General features: G+C 42.6%; 1 protein-coding gene across 9 annotated transcripts in view; it reads left to right on the forward strand.

Annotated features, from left to right (window-relative positions):
- The first annotated feature begins 8,628 nt into the window (after positions 1 to 8,628).
- Positions 8,629 to 16,151, forward strand: part of LOC110488308 (semaphorin-6D) — a 136,180-nt gene continuing 128,657 nt past the window's right edge. For 4 of the 9 annotated variants that reach the window (XM_036971696.2, XM_090228419.1, XM_090228422.1 and 1 more), the window contains exon 1: positions 8,629 to 8,985. The gene's annotated coding sequence lies outside the window, so the exon portion shown is untranslated. Of the gene's footprint in view, positions 8,986 to 12,893; positions 13,062 to 15,482; positions 15,547 to 16,151 lie in introns of those variants that run through there. The other 5 variants (XM_036971695.2, XM_090228421.1, XM_090228424.1 and 2 more) reach the window with 3 other exon arrangements.

Raw genomic sequence — 16,151 nt, forward strand, 5'->3', positions numbered from 1 at the left:
CCATTCTGTTGCCACCCCTCCCTTAGCTAATCACATAGGCCCCAATCCTAACTGGAGATCTGTTTGCGTAACTTGAGTTTTCGCACAGGTCTTCCATTGAAAGTCAATGCATGATTTATGCTCAAATCTGAGTTAAGCGCATGCATCTCAAGTTGGGATTCAGCCTTTAGCCCATATCATGTTGGCAGAGGGAGCGACATTCTCTCTTAGGAGAACTACTGAGAGCCAGCTAGGGATCGTACGAAATCGTATTACTGCAAGTCATTCTAACCTATTTCAGAATGCTTTGAGCTGTGCTGTATTTCATAATATTGGGTCTGACACAACCCCCATGCAGCCACCCACCTCCACCCCCATACCAAATACAAACCCCAATCATCGTCACCTTAAATGCCATCTGAAAACCTTTCCTTTTTGTCAAGTTTGTTCCATTTGAGGCCCGCTTTCGGTTCATGGTGCAGTGATTATGAGAACGTCAGCAAGACCAACTGATCTGGAATCTGATTAGAATTACAATAAAGAACCAATAAATGGCCTTATTCGCAAATGAACAGGGAGATCCCGAGGGAAACTAAGGGGGGGTGTTGGTTATTGCATATGAGCATCTGTGAGATATTAAAACAAAATTGGATTTGGCGTGTGTGTGAGAGAGAGGGAGAGGTAGAGAGGTAGAGAGAGAGAGAGAGAGAGAGGTAGAGGTAGTGGTAGAGAGAGAGTTTGTGTCTTTCCTAAGACAGTGCATCCAGAACAAGCTCTCACCTTTTACTAAACCAGGAAGTTGGTTCACATTCAGTCTACCTAGCTTCAGCAAACAATAGCATCACCAGTAGGAGAATGAACGGCAGTTGACAGCGTGGCGACTGGAAGGAGGACAGGAAGCAGGTGACAAAGATGGAGTGTTCCATGTCCTCTTCTCTCTCTCTCCTCTCTCTCCCCCACCCCCTGTTCCCTTTCTCTGTCTAACTCATGCTGGACCAGAACCAAACATCTGGTTTGTGTCTTAGGACTTGGTGGCGGGGACTTAGAGAGGGGTTTGACTGGTGTTCGGGCTTCGGTTTGGAAAAGGGGTTATGTTTAAACCTGGAAGTGTGTGAAAGGGACAGAGGGTCAAGGGGTGCAGAGGTTGCAATGAGGTTGAAGCACTGCATGTACCCAAACCTTGCCTCCTAATGAGGAGAGCGCTGATGGAGGAAGATAACTGGCGGTGTTGCTAATGCTGAATTTCAAGGATTGTAAACATCATTGCCACTCTTTCACCTGAAGCAGCTTGTAGGTCTCAAAGACCAATAGTGCATTTTATCTGGCTGGAGCCCCAATGAGCAGTTTTAAGTCATAAGTGTTAATGAGTGTACTAACAGCATGCATTGTATTTCTATGCTGCAGACAGACAACATGTTTGTTCATGGTTTTTGTCTGCATGCTCAAATTGACGGTAATATGGTGATTGACCTAATGTTTTTAACTTCACAGTATTCCCTAAATATCTATCTTTGTGATGTCACCACTCTGGGCCTGACTGGAGAGAGAGAGAGAGAGAGAGAGAGAGAGAGAGAGAGAGAGAGAGAGAATTAATTCACTTTGTTTTTGTCCTTCCTAGGACAGTGCATCCAGAATAAGCTCTCACCTTTTACTAAACCAGGAAGTTGGCAGATTAATAAGAGGTGTCTCATTTTTAAAATTGTACTTAGGGTGCATCCAGGAAATCATTTGAGCAAGGAGATATACCTCACACCCACATCACAAGGGGCAGTAAAAGGCCATAAAAACAAACTACACTTGGGAATAGGGAAATGCAACAGGCAATCAAACATTACGACTTTACTCGTTAGGTGACTGCCCTTTGAAGTGTCAAGGTAGGTATGGGAGTTACAGCGTGGGGTTTAGCCCCATCGACCATTGTCACGTTTCATTTGTTTACGTCAAAATGTAAAACTTGACAAGTCAAAAAGTCTTGTTGGAAAATAATTAGCCTATTGAACTGCAACAGAATCCACTTAGAAAAATAATTTGTGGTAGAAGTAGGCCTAAGTTCACTTCAGTCAGAAAGTGGTTCCAGACACGCAACCTATAATTCTGTAATGAAAACGGTGGTCCAAATCATGGCTGGACATGTCTAAGAGAGAATGAGAGTGCAGGTGCGCATGCGCGAGAAGCTCGGCACATGAAAGCAGGAGAGTATATACCTGTGCATATGCAAGAAGATGGACAGTTTGTGTCATTGTAGGTGTGAGCGATGGCATTCTATTTCTGTGAGGAAGTAGTGGTGTGCATGTGAGCCAGTGAGTTCTTAAGTATCTTTTTGGTCAGATACAGGGACCCATGAATGATGCTTGTAATTGCGTAGAGCTCTCAAAGGATTCTATGGACAGTTAACTGATCCACATACAAGGGTACTCACGCACTGTGAATGTTGAAAAGGTAATCTGGATCAAGGGAGCAACTATACCATAGAGATCCACCAACCTACTTTTGGTGTAACAGTACATTTTGAAATTATACTCATGTTTTTCACAGTATAATTTCACTATCAATGGATGTCGAACAACACATGGGGAATATAATGACATTGCGAGAAAGACCAATGGAGTCAAATGTGAGTGTTTGCACTTCTCCAATGTACACTTTATCAATCCAATATATTTGTTTTGAAGAACTGTAAAACATAAAGGAATGCAGACACCATGCCAAATGTAACATATACAGTGCCTGCAGAAAGTATTGACTTATTCCACATTTTGTTGTGTTATAGTCTGAATTCCAAATGGATTTAAGATGCACTATGCAGAAATCGCTCTGCCATTTCCTGGTTGCTAAATTTCTAATAGTTTGCCTAATGACAAGACAAATAAGTATAGTCTAGAGAATCATTGTACCATCTAAACCGCTGTGAAATATATTGTCCATAACCAAAAATATTGTATTTTCAGCTGTTTGAAACTGGTGTGCAAAACTGGAAGTAAAAGAAGAAAGGACTTTGTTTCTGGCCATTTTGAGCCTGTAATCAAACCCACAAATGCTGATGCTCCAGATACTCAATTAGTCTAAAGAAGGCCAGTTTTATTACTTCTTTAATCAGTACAACTGATGAGCTAACACAACGTGCCATTGATACACAGGAGTGATCGTTTCTGATAATGGGCCTCTGTACGCCTATGTAGATATTCCATTAAAAATCAGCTGTTTCCAGCTACAATAGTCATTTACAACATTACCAATGTCTACACTGTATTTCTGATCAATTTGATGTTATTTTAATGGACAATTTTTTTTATTTTCTTTCAAAAACAAGGACATTTCTAAGTGACCCCAAACTTTTGAACAGTAGTGTAAGTATTCACCCCACCCCATCCCATAATGACAAAGTAAAAAGAAGTCGGACATTTTTGCAAATGTATTGAATATTAAATAATTAAATATGTACTTTACATAAGTATTCACAATCTTGAGTGAATACTTTATAGAAGCATCTTTGGCAATGATGATACAGCTGTGAGTCTTTCTGGGTAAGTCTCTAAGAGCTTCCCACCCCTGGATTGTGCAACATATGCCCATTATTCTTTTCAAAATTCTTCAAGCTCTGTCAAATTTGTTCTTGATCATTGCTAGACAACCATTTTACAATCTTGCCATTGATTTTCAAGTAGATTTAAGTCCAAACTAACTCAGCCACACAGAAACATTCACTCTCTTCTTGGTAAGCAACTCTACTGTATATTTAGCCTTGTGTTTTAGGTTATTGTTCTGCTGAAAGGTGAATTAATTTCCCTGTGTCTGGTGATAAGCATACTGAACAAGGTTTTTGCCTGTGCTTAGCTCCATTCCATTTATATTTATCCTGAAAAATGTCCATGTCCTTAATGATTACAAGCATGCCCATAAAATGATGCAGCCACCACTATGCTTGAAAATATGGAGAGTGGTACTCAGTAATGTATTGTATTGGATTCCCCCCAAATATAACATTTTGTATTCAGGGCAAAAAGTTAATTGCTTTGCCACATTTTTTTGCAGTATTACTTTAGCGCCTTGTACCAATGAGGATGCATTAAAAAAAATGTTTTATTATGTACAGGCATCCTTCTTCTCACTCTGTCCATTAGATTAGTATTGTCGAGTAACTACAATGTTGTTGATCCATCCTCAGTTTTCTCCTATCACAGCCATTATACCCTGTCATGGTGAAATCCCTGAGCGGTTTCCTTCCGCTCTGGACGCCTGTGCCTTTGTAGTGACTGGGTGTATTGATACACCATCCAAAGTGAAATGAGTAACTTCACCATGCTCAAAGGGATATATTCAATGTCTGCTTTTGTATTTTTTTTTTACCCATCTACCAGTAGGTGCACTTCTTTATGAGGCATCGGAAAACCTCCCTGGTATTTGTGGTTGAATATGTGTTTGAAATTCACTGCTCGACTGAGGGACCTTACAGATTATTGTATGTGTGGGGTGCAGAGATGAGGAAGTCATTATAAAATCATTTTAAACACTATCATTGCACACAGAGTAAGTCCATGCAACTTACTATGTGACATGCCAAGCAAATTATTACTCCTGAACATATTTAGGTTTGCCATAACAAAGGGGTTGAAGACGTATTGACTCGAGATATTTTAACTTTTCATTTTTTAAATGAATTTGTAAACATAATTCCACTTGTACATTATGGGTTATTGTGTGTAGGCCAGTGACTAAAAAAAATCTAAATTTCATCAATTTTAAATTCAGGCTGTAACACAGCATGTGGAAATAGTTAAGGGGTGCGAAAACTTTCTGAAGGCCCTGTAAGAGTGAAGCTAAAATACAGTACATAGGAAAAAGCAGTGACAGCTTCTTTAGCCTTATTTAGCTCAGAACGGCTAACAACACCCAAGCACACTGTGACATCTCTGCTAGGGTGAAGGGGTGGGACCCCGGGGGTGGGGGGCGAGACAGCGGTCCTGCCCCTCTGATTTGTGGATTAGGGACACGGGGGGGGGGTCATTGGCCGGCGTGTTTTAATTAACACGGTGTCACCCTCTGTCTGCAGCCTGTCTGATGATGTTATTCTGGGGGCGCCCAGTTCCCTTCCTCGCTCTAGTGTCTGACTGTGTGTCTTATTTATCTATAAGCCTACGCGTGAGAAAACATACAGACTTCATTGGGTTAAAGTGGTTCTAAAAAGATTTGAGGTTGGTTATTGAACAAAGTGATGTCCAGAGTCAGTCATGCACGGGAGTCTAAAGGCTACAGGTAACATGTGTGTGTTTCTGTCTGTCTACTCTGCACGTAGAAATGTTGTTGTGTCTTCTCTAAAACAGTTATGTTTATGCCCTTGACTCCTCTCCACTACCTTTTTGGTTGGGACATGAGGCCAATCAATTTGGATTTCATTGTAATCCATCTGGGAGTTGGGTGTCAACTTGTCTTATTTGGATTGGGTGACCTTCGCGAAAATGAATTTGTAACTGGCCTCCTCCCGCCTCCCACAGAACAAACGAAGGCACCCATGAAATATTTAGTGATTGCTTTCTTAAAAACATAGGGAGTAATTTGCAGCCCATCTAGGGTCTCGTACGGGGGGGGGGGGGGGGGTGCCTGATATTGGGCACCCGAGTGGCACAGCGGTCTAAGGCACTGCATCTCAGTGCTAGAGGCATCACTACAGACCCTGGTTCAATTCCAGGCTGTATCACAACCGGCCGTGATTGGGAGTCCCATAGGGCGGCGCACAATTGGCCCCACGTTGTCCAGGTTAGGGTTTGGCCGGGGTAGGCCGTCATTGTAAATAATAATTTGTTCTTAACCGACATGACTAGTTAAATAAAGGTTAAATTAAAATAAAAAATATAACTGAGAACATTCATCTCCATGTAGCAGGACCTTGGAGAAAAGTTGATGGAAATTCAAGTTCATGTAGGGTCATAGAGTTTGCTGACTTGTGTTGGTCAACACTTGCTAAAGTGTAAACCATTGATTTGTTCCAAATCATGTTGATCACATAGTCTATTAATGTTTCACTGCACTTATGTGGTGTTTGTGATGAAACATCTTATTTTATTTGATCAATAAACGAGTGACCCACTGGTCAGGGAGAGATATAATGATCACCATCAAATAATCACCATCTCTATCGCTTTAGCAATCCCAGAAACTAGAGACAGTGAAGTTAGCAAGTTTTTTGGCTCATAATGATCAAGTCCCTCTACCTGTTTGCCTTGGCAAAATGCAATGGGATGTTATTTGTGCTGCCAGATTTTGGTGCCCAGTGAGCATGTGTGATGGATATGAAACTTGTCTGAAGCATGTTGGCTGATGTCACCTTCCCTGAGACCTAAAGCCAACTGTCATTCATGGAGTGACAGAATAGTCTCTTACACTGTTGACTCAGACAGTTGGCTTTGAGTAGTGTGAATTGTTGTGCAGCTGGTTGCGCCCCACTTGGAGCAGAACAGAATGCACTCAATGAATGTTGAGCATTTAATTTACTTACTGAATCAACATTCATGATATAATGTGGGCTAATGTGGCCAATGCACCACAAGACTGTGTTAGCATGCTGAACTTAAGCAAAGGCATTAGCTCATGGAGCTAACACACGTCTTCTCATCAAGCAAGGTTACTCATCATCACATGAGCATAGTTCACCGAACCACCTCTGTGACACTAACCAGTAACCAATGTGTTGATGTATCATTGACTCTTGGGGTGCTCTAATTAAGCAATACGGCACGAGGGGGTGTGGTATATGGCCAATGTACCACGGCTGCGGGATGTTCTTATGCACAACGCAATGCAGTGTGCTTCGATACAGCCCTTAGCCGTGGTATATTGGCCATATACCACAAACCCCCGAGGTGCCTTATTGCTATTATAAACTGGTTAGCAACGTAATTAGAACAGTAAAAATAAATGTTTTGTCATACCCATGGTATACGGTCTGATATACCACGGCTGTCATTCAATCAGCGTTCAGGGCCCGAACCACCCAGTTTATAATGCTTATTAGAATATGAGGATGTATTTAATATTATTTTGCTTATTAGAATGTCCTGATTTGTTGTAGGAGTGTCCATCGGCTCCCCCAGGCAAGTCTGCAATTCTAACTCTGGTAATAGCTTCACTCATATGACAAAGTTTTTGTATAAATAGGCTATCCAATTATCTCACTTTCATTGTTAAAATACAGGCAATTTGTAAATACCAATGGACACTACAAGGTTTCAGTTTGTCATTTTCAGAGTGCATTCAGATCATCAGATAGATATTTACTCTTTCTCTCTCTCTCCCCCTCTCTTTCTCTCTCTCTCTCTCCCCCTCTCTCTCTCTCTCCCTCTCCCTCTCTTTCTCTCTCTCTCTCTCTCTCTCTCTCCCCCTCTCTTTCTCTCTCTCACTTTCTCTCTCTCTCTCTTTCACTCTCCCCCCCCTCTCCGGCTGCTGCTGATAGTTTATGGTCTGATGGCTTTGACAAAACACAGTCATCTCTCTCCTGTCACTGATACCATTAGCGGCGCCGGCAAATGGCTCTCCTACCTTATTGGCACTTGTGTTAAATTTACATTCACAAACATGTCCATCAGTCTGGATAACTCAATTATGAAATGGACGCTGATCCTACATGCTTGGGTTAACAATGCAATACAAACACTGCATCGGGGTCCACATAACAACATTCCCTTTTTTATGAATAGACAGCACCATGGAGAGAGGAAGGGGAAATCAACATCATAAGACTACGGTATAATCATTTAACAGTAGCTTTGACTTCGACAAATAAACCAATATTTCCCAGGATACAACATTTCTCATAATAAATAGGCCTATCTTTTTTTCTTCTTTTTTCTACATAGTGTGGCTCTGGTAAAAACAAAACAAAAAAACAGAGGTATTTGTCTCACTCTGGATAAACCGCGTCTTTACATGTAATTACTCTGGAGAAAAGACAATGACATTTGAATGATTCACTTTTGTTGAAATTATCGGCTGACTTTGACATAAAGTGACACAAAGTGGGTTCAGCATGGGGCTAAAGGGCACGTAATTTCTTGCTGTTTCACCAGAGGTTGTTGGGAAATGGAAAATGGAGGTGGCAGGAAAATCAGCCGGGGACATTGGGACATTGATCCCTGGGATTGAATTGGGAGTTGAGCGGTGGGCTCTAAATGCTTTGATTGCTGGAAAAACAAGGTTTGGGACTATAGTTTAAAATGTAGAATAATACCACTTAATGACTCAGTTCTCAAGGTGTGTGCCCAAGTGTTCGATAAAAACCCTCCAAGTGAGACTGTGCAAGGCCTCACATATATTCATGGGATAGGGAGAGAATGCGTTATGGTCGAAGTAGATTGGATTTGCATTTGATCAAAAGAGAAGCGAGAAAGCCATGTCAAACACTATGCAATGCACAATTAGGCATTTTTCTTCTGTCTAATATTGTTGCTGGTTATTCCTACTTACTTGCAACTATCCTTATTCTTATAATATCATAATAAGATGACATGGTATATCATAGTTCATGCTTATCATAATAAGATGCTTCATGTTTGAGTTCATGATTTACCCTATTGTTGATTTCACACACACACACTCACGCGGAGAGAGAGAGATAATTCGAAACAGTGTTAAAAAGAAAGGGGAAAACCATTCTGAGAACCATTTTATGTTTACAGTCTGGACTGGGGTCTGAAGTCTGGACCGTGGTTTGAACGGTGTGGGAGGTGCCAGCTGCGTAGTCTATCGTGCTGCGACCCTTAATTGGCCGTAAGGGTCTTTCATGCAAACGAGGAGGGTGTGTCCTGGACGAGACGACAGTCGCGCGCCTGGGTAGATCTCCGCCTGTTTCAGTGTATAGTCAATGCAAACTCAACAGCGTGCGTCTTGGGAATTACGACGTTCTAGGAGTGAAATAGTGATTATTTTCAGACTGTTACCTTTTCGTCAATACACTTGCTGAATTTTGGACTATTTCCCTCGGAAATATCTCGCGGAATTTATTTTGGAGATAAGGTAAATTCCTTGTTGTCGCCCCTGTGCGGTATATGTTGCTGACAATATGCATCTGCTCCCTCTGTACATTTGGTTTGGTTCAAATGTTTGAAAAGTCAGTCCTCATGCGGACCATTATGTTGTATGTTCTGGGTTGTCGATCTTTGCAAACCCACTGAACTGAATTTGCGAAGTAAATGTCGACAACCTTCATCCCACGACTTGGCGACATGACTGCGACTTTCTGGTTTGACAGGTCTGAGATCTCAATTAAAGAGCTGTCACACAAGGTGTCAAATTAAACATTTGAATGAGAAAAACATTGCATTTATTCTAGTGACCGATTTGTAGCATGCATCCTTTATTGTTATGCTACATGGTAGCCTATTTTATTAGGTTAGTATTTTCCAGGTTGTATATATATTTTTCTAGGGCACTTGATAACTTGCCAGATTGATTGTCACTATTGTAGTTTGTGATTATAATTTATGTCAAATTATTTCTCCAGCTAGTTTAAAGGGTGCGGGGTCATAGTCATAGTTGCCCATAAAGGTCCGTCGCATCATTCTACCCCAAATCATCAATGAATATCGATGGGGGCAACTTCACAGGGTTGTCAGTGCACGATAAATAGAATTGACACAATATCGAAAGCATCAACTGTGTAATGTTGCTTTAGCCTATAAAGTCGTCAACTTGAAGTGACGTATAGGCCTATCTATCATTTTAGTGAATTGTAGACAATAATAATTCCTTATATTGAGGCTTTCAAAGCCTACCTCTCGTTTTAGTGAATTGTAGTCAATAGCCATTCCTTATTTTAAGGCTTTCAAAGTTTATCATATTAGTTATGAAATGCTTTGTGCAGGTTATGTAAATTATGTTGTAGTTGCATCTTTAAAAAAAACGATAGTGTATATATATATATATCTAGTCATACGCCTACCATTTAAAAAAAACCTAACATGATATTTTTTAAATAAAAATCCTGTTTAAACACACAGACGGGTGGTAACAATAATGTTATTACACAAGACAACCATAGGAAAGATTTTCTACTGAACCCCCGGTTGCCATGCGCCTATTATTTCCCCTGAAATCTCTGCCGCGGGACTCGCCTTTTGTCCTAATCCGTTTCCCTCACCGTACTGGTTCACAATCAAAATACCGGATTTAGCGATTTAGTACTCCGTGACGTCTGGCCATCTGCAATTGCCTGCGAAAACACAGTCCAAATTAGCACATTTTTATGCATGTATTCAAACAATGCCTTCACGAGGTAACAGATTGTATGACAATTGTTTTGGCAGATAAGGGGCAATATAATCGAATTTGCTTGCTCTCTTCAGGTGGTTAATTGACTTGCGCATTGTCTTTCCCGCAAATATTTTTAGAATATTTTGTCTTCACGCTATTATGCCTATGCTTCAAATCATCTGTCTTTTGCATTTGGGAATAGGCCTACATAAATATATTATGCAATTGTAACATGGAAATACTTATTTCAAGCTCAATAAAGTTCAGTGTAAATGAAGTAGACAGCAGGCTACAAAATGAATGCTCACTTACACATAATTCTGCAGTTGGCAACCTGAAGTAGAAGAGAAATGTTATCTTTGGACAGAGCTATCTGAAACATTTATGCACTGTTAAAATTGTATAAGATCTTCTAGGCTTCAATGCACTCGGGCTACTGTAATGGACCACACTGCCCATTCTCTGGAGGAGAGAGCCATCATGTGTCAACCCCATGCTTAGCCATCATATCTCACCTAAATTTAGCCATCATATCTCACCTCAGTATAGCCATCATATCTCACCTCAGCAGGATGCTGTGTTGGAGCCAGCAGCTGTGTGTTTGTGTGTGAATTATACCGTGACATCCGGGGGGGGGGGGACTTTATTTGTTTCATGGGACCATCCTATTTGGGCCTAATAGGAAAGGCATGTCATTAAATGGTAAACATGTGGCATGAACACAACCAGTCATGATGTTTTCATCTGATTGTCAAACAAACCACTACCTGCACAAGTTCATCCACTCCAAAATACTTCCAGCATCTGAACAGTGTACTGGGCACACGCCCATTTGATGACTAGAAAGAGACATTGGGTACAAAACAACAAGTCAAGTGACATTCTGCGATTTTCATTAGACCTACACTCATGTAGCCCGAATTAGTTGATATGTTTTTGTAAAAAGTCAAGTTGAGAAACCTGAAAAGGGGCTGAAATACGGGACTGTCCCAGGATGACAAGTGCAGCCACATGGGAAATGTATTTTTTAAAACCATGTCAGAGATGTGGGGGTGTTTGTTAATTTAGAATAAACTTTTATTTTAATATTTATCACTGTAGCAGTAAATTGCATTATTTGGAGACCCCTCCCCAAAGATGGACTTTGCATTTAGATTCCTCTTTCATTCAGGGGGGTTTAGGCCCCCTGTAATTCGTTGTGTGTGTGTGTGTATGTGTGTGTGCGTGCGTGCGTGCGTGTAAATGAAAGCACAGTTTCATTTTTGGCTTGCATGTGTGTGCATATGTATTCGCTGTGTGCGTGTCACCTGGTGCATGACTGATGAAGTTACTGATGCTGTGAATCGGTGGCCTTGCTCTACTAAGATCCCTCCATCACTGCCACAGCATGTCGGTGGGCCTACCACAAATCTCTCCCTTACCAGGTCTCTACCCTACAGCTCAGCACCATCACGGTAGACCTCAGGTGCTCAGGCAGTTGATTTGTAGATCAGTGAATCAGTGTTGTGAACAGCTGATCTAACTGAACTGAAGCCAATTTTCTGGCACGCGCTCTAGGTTTTGGCGACAGCCTTAATTGGCTAACTGGTAATTAGGAGTTTGGGTTCACAACCTCAAGGGTGTCGTTAACTGGCTCCACAACAAAACCCTCGGTGTCGTTGCATCATCAAACCACATCTCTTCTTTTTTTTGTTCTAAAGGAAAATGGGCCTTAAAGATTTTACCTCACTTAAAAGAGAATTCAAGGCCTCTCTTGTGGCGCAATGGTCTAAGGCCGTTACCGGTAGACCCATGAGGCGGCGCACAATTTGGCCCAGCGTCGCACGGGTTAGGGGAGTGTTTGGCCTGCTTTGATTTCCTTGTCCCATCGCGCTCTAGAGACTCCTTGTGGCGGGCCGGGCACCTGCTACTGTATCTGACTTTGGTTGACAGTTGTACTGTGTTTCCTCAGACACATTGTTGTGGCTGGCTTCCGGGTTAAGTGAGCAGTGTGTCAAGAAGCAGTACGCCTTGGCAAGGCCGTGTTTCGGAGGACGCATGGCTCTCGACCTTCACTTCTCCCAAGTCCGTACAGGAGTTGCAGCGACGGGACAAGACTGTAACTACAAATTGGATACCACAAAAAAATAAAAAGAGAAAGAGTACGTGACAGTTGTCTGTAGTTGGTGTTACGTCGATCCCGTTCCCCCTTAGTGAGAGTTGTCTCTTTAGCGTGTGGCTTCATTAATTTCAACATCTCTATCTCGCTGGCAATTAATAGGTTTCCAGATGGCTCGAGCTATTATACCTCTGCTTGTGTGTAATGTTTGCATCTATTTAGTGGGCATTTGTTGACAGATAACTTCATGTAGCTGGAAATGAATGTTATGTATGTAGCTGTATTTGAGCACACGGATCATGCCATTTTCTGTCTTCGCTAATGTTTAAACATGGCTCTGACAAAGGTTGAAAAACATCAGTACTTCGTTGAATGTGTTTGCACGTACACAAAGTCTAGGCCTAATCAGCATGGAACCTCTACAGTGTTTTGTCTGCGTGGTTATAAAAGCATTAACATGCACAGTTGTATCTGCCTGCCTGAATATCCAGCACACAACCTAAACAGGCTTATCTCAGCTTGGATGTGAAACCACCCCTCTGAGTGCAGTGCCGTCTCCCCGTCCCTCTGCTGTGACTGAGGGTGACACAGTGGGAGTGGTGAGGTTACGGCTGGAGAGCCGTAGCACCATGACAGGGGAACTGGATCTAGCCAGTTGCGTTGTTGACATGGCGCTTGTTGATTTGAGATGAGTGAATTAGAAGAGCAGGATGTGGGATGTTCTCAGAGTGGGAAGCTTCTGGTGAGATTGTGTGTATGTGTTCTGTGAGTCTATGTATTTGTGTGTGAGGGTGAAAGATATAACAATGCTTGTGTTGTATTCGATTTATGGCGTGTGTAGCTTGGATGAGTAGCTAGTGTGTGTGTGTGTGTGTGTGTGTGTGTGTGTGTACACTGCTCAAAAAAATAAAGGGAACACTAAAATAACACATCCTAGATCTGAATGAATGAAATATTCTTATTAAATATTTTTTCTTTACATAGTTGAATGTGCTGAAAACAATATCACACGTAAATGATCAATGGAAATCCAATTTATCAACCCATGGAGGTCTGGATTTGGAGTCACACTCAAAATTAAAGTGGAAAACCACACTACACGCTGATCCAACTTTGATGTAATGTCCTTAAAACAAGTCAAAATGAGGCTCAGTAGTGTGTGTGGCCTCCACATGCCTGTATGACCGCCCTACAACGCCTGGGAACGCTCTTGATGAGGTGGCGGATGGTCTCCTGAGGGATCTCCTCCCAGACCTGGACTAAAGCATCCGCCAACTCCTGGACAGTCTGTGGTGCAACGTGGCGTTGGTGGATGGAGCGAGACATGATGTCCCAGATGTGCTCAATTGGATTCAGGTCTGGGGAACGGGCGGGCCAGTCCATAGCATCAATGCCTTTCTCTTGCAGGAACTGCTGACACACTCCAGCCACATGAGGTCTAGCATTGTCTTGCATTAGGAGGAACCCAGGGCCAACCGCACCAGCATATGGTCTCACAAGGGGTCTGCGGATCACATCTCGGTACCTAATGGCAGTCAGGCTACCTCAGGCTACCTCATGGACGGCTGTGCGGCCCCCCAAAGAAATGCCAACCACACCATGACTGACCCACCGCCAAACCGGTCATGCTGGAGGATGTTGCAGAAAGCAGAACGTTCTCCACGGCATCTCCAGACTCTGTCAGTGTGAACCTGCTTTCATCTGTGAAGAGCACAGGGCGCCAGTGGCGAATTTGCCAATCTGGGTGTTCTCTGGCAAATGCCAAACGTCCTGCACGGTGTTGGGCTGTAAGCACAACCCCCACCTGTGGACGTCGGGCCCTCATACCACCCTCATGGAGTCTGTTTCTGACCGTTTGAGCAGACGCATGCACATTTGTGGCCTGCTGGAGGTAATTTTGCAGGGCTCTGGCAGTGCTCCTCCTGCTCCTCCTTGCACAAAGGCGGAGGTAGCGGTCCTGCTGCTGGGTTGTTGCTCTCCTACGGCCTCCTTCACGTCTCCTGATGTACTGGCCTGTCTCCTGGAAGTGCCTCCATGCTCTGGACACTACGCTGACAGACACAGCAAACCTACTTGCCACTGCTCGCATTGATGTGCCATCCTGGATGAGCTGCACTACCTGAGCCACTTGTGTGGGTTGTAGACTCCGTCTCATGCTACCACTAGAGTGAAAGCACCGCCAGCATTCAAAAGTGACCAAAACATCAGCCAGGAAGCATAGGAACTGAGAAGTGGTCTGTGGTCACCACCTGCAGAACCACTCCTTTATTGGGGGTGTCTTGCTAATTACCTATAATTTCCACCTGTTGTCTCTTCCATTTGCACAACAGCATGTGACATTTATTGTCAATCAATGTTGCTTCCTAAGTGGACAGTTTGATTTCACAGAAGTGTGATGACTTGGAGTTACATTGTGTTGTTTAAGTGTTCCCTTTATTTTTTTTGAGCAGTGTATGTAATATATATATATTTTTTATGATATTTAACTAGGCAAGTCAGTTAAGAACAAATTCTTATTTACAATGACGACCTACCAGAAGGCAAATGGCCTCCTGCTGGGATGGGGGTTGGGATTAAAAATATAGGACTAAACACACATCATGACAAGAGAGACAACACAACACTACATAGAGAGACCGAAGACGACAACATAGCATGGCAGCAACACAACATGACAACAACTTGGTAGCAGCACAACATGGTAGCAGCACAGACAACTGCACAAAGGGCAAGAAGGTAGAGACAACAATGCATCACATGAAGCAGCCACAACAATTATAGTGTGGTCAATAAGAAGTGAGCACAGGCCTGTGTGATTGTCATTCCGCCTGATGTACAGTTGCTTTGTGCGCATGGGTCTTTTTGGCCTAGTATCTGTATCAATCTGCTACGTCTAGTATGTTGCTCCACTCTGTAACTCCAGAGGATCTGTAAAAGTCCCACTTCCTCTGTTTGTCATTAGTAGCCTCTCCATTCACCAGCCGAGTTGGGTTCTGCTCACCAGCCCATGATGGCTAAAAATGACCCCGCCATCGTAGCTTTTTTCCATTTCATTCAAAGATTGTGTCCCCCTCACTGATGGTCTGCAGACGCAGAAACACCCTGAGAAATGGGCTGTTTTGTCGAGGGTGTGATTTTTATTTCCTGGCTGTCTCTTTTCCAGACTCCTGAATTGTGTCGCCGGTGGAGAGGTCCTCAAAGGCCCATCGCTCCTAATGCCCCCAGAGGTAATGAGTGCTGAAATAGCCTTCCCCTTCAAGTGCCTCTAGTATCTGCTCCTCGTTCTTATCTTACTTCATGTTTTCTCCTCTCTTTGTCTCCTTTCCCTCTCTCCTCTAAAGATGGGGGTAAATCGATACAGTAACAGTGCCTTCAGAAAGTATTCATACGCCTTGACTTATTCCACATTTTGTTGTGTTACAGCCTGAATTCAAAATTGATTACATATATTTTTTCTTCCCCATCTACACACAATACCCCATAATGACAAAGTGAAAACATGTTTTTAGTCAATTTTATTTTAGAAGAATTACAGATCTAATTTACATAAGTATTCACACCTGAGTCAATACTTTGTAGAAGCACCTTTGGTGGTGATTGCAGCTTTGAGTTGTCTTTGGTATGCTTTGCACATCTGGATTTGGGGATTTTCTCCCATTCTTCCTTGCAGATTTTCTCAAGCTCTTCTTACATTTGATGGGAAGCGGCGGTGAACAGCAATCTTCAAGTCTTTCCACAGATTTGAAATGAGATTCAAGTATGGGCTTTGGCTGGGCCACTCAAGAGATTTCACATTCTTGTTCTAAAGCCATTCCAGCATTGCTTTGGCTGT

Source organism: Oncorhynchus mykiss, chromosome 30 (genome assembly GCF_057628025.1).
Source record: "Oncorhynchus mykiss isolate SJ-2025 chromosome 30, ASM5762802v1, whole genome shotgun sequence".
NCBI lineage: Eukaryota > Metazoa > Chordata > Actinopteri > Salmoniformes > Salmonidae > Oncorhynchus > Oncorhynchus mykiss.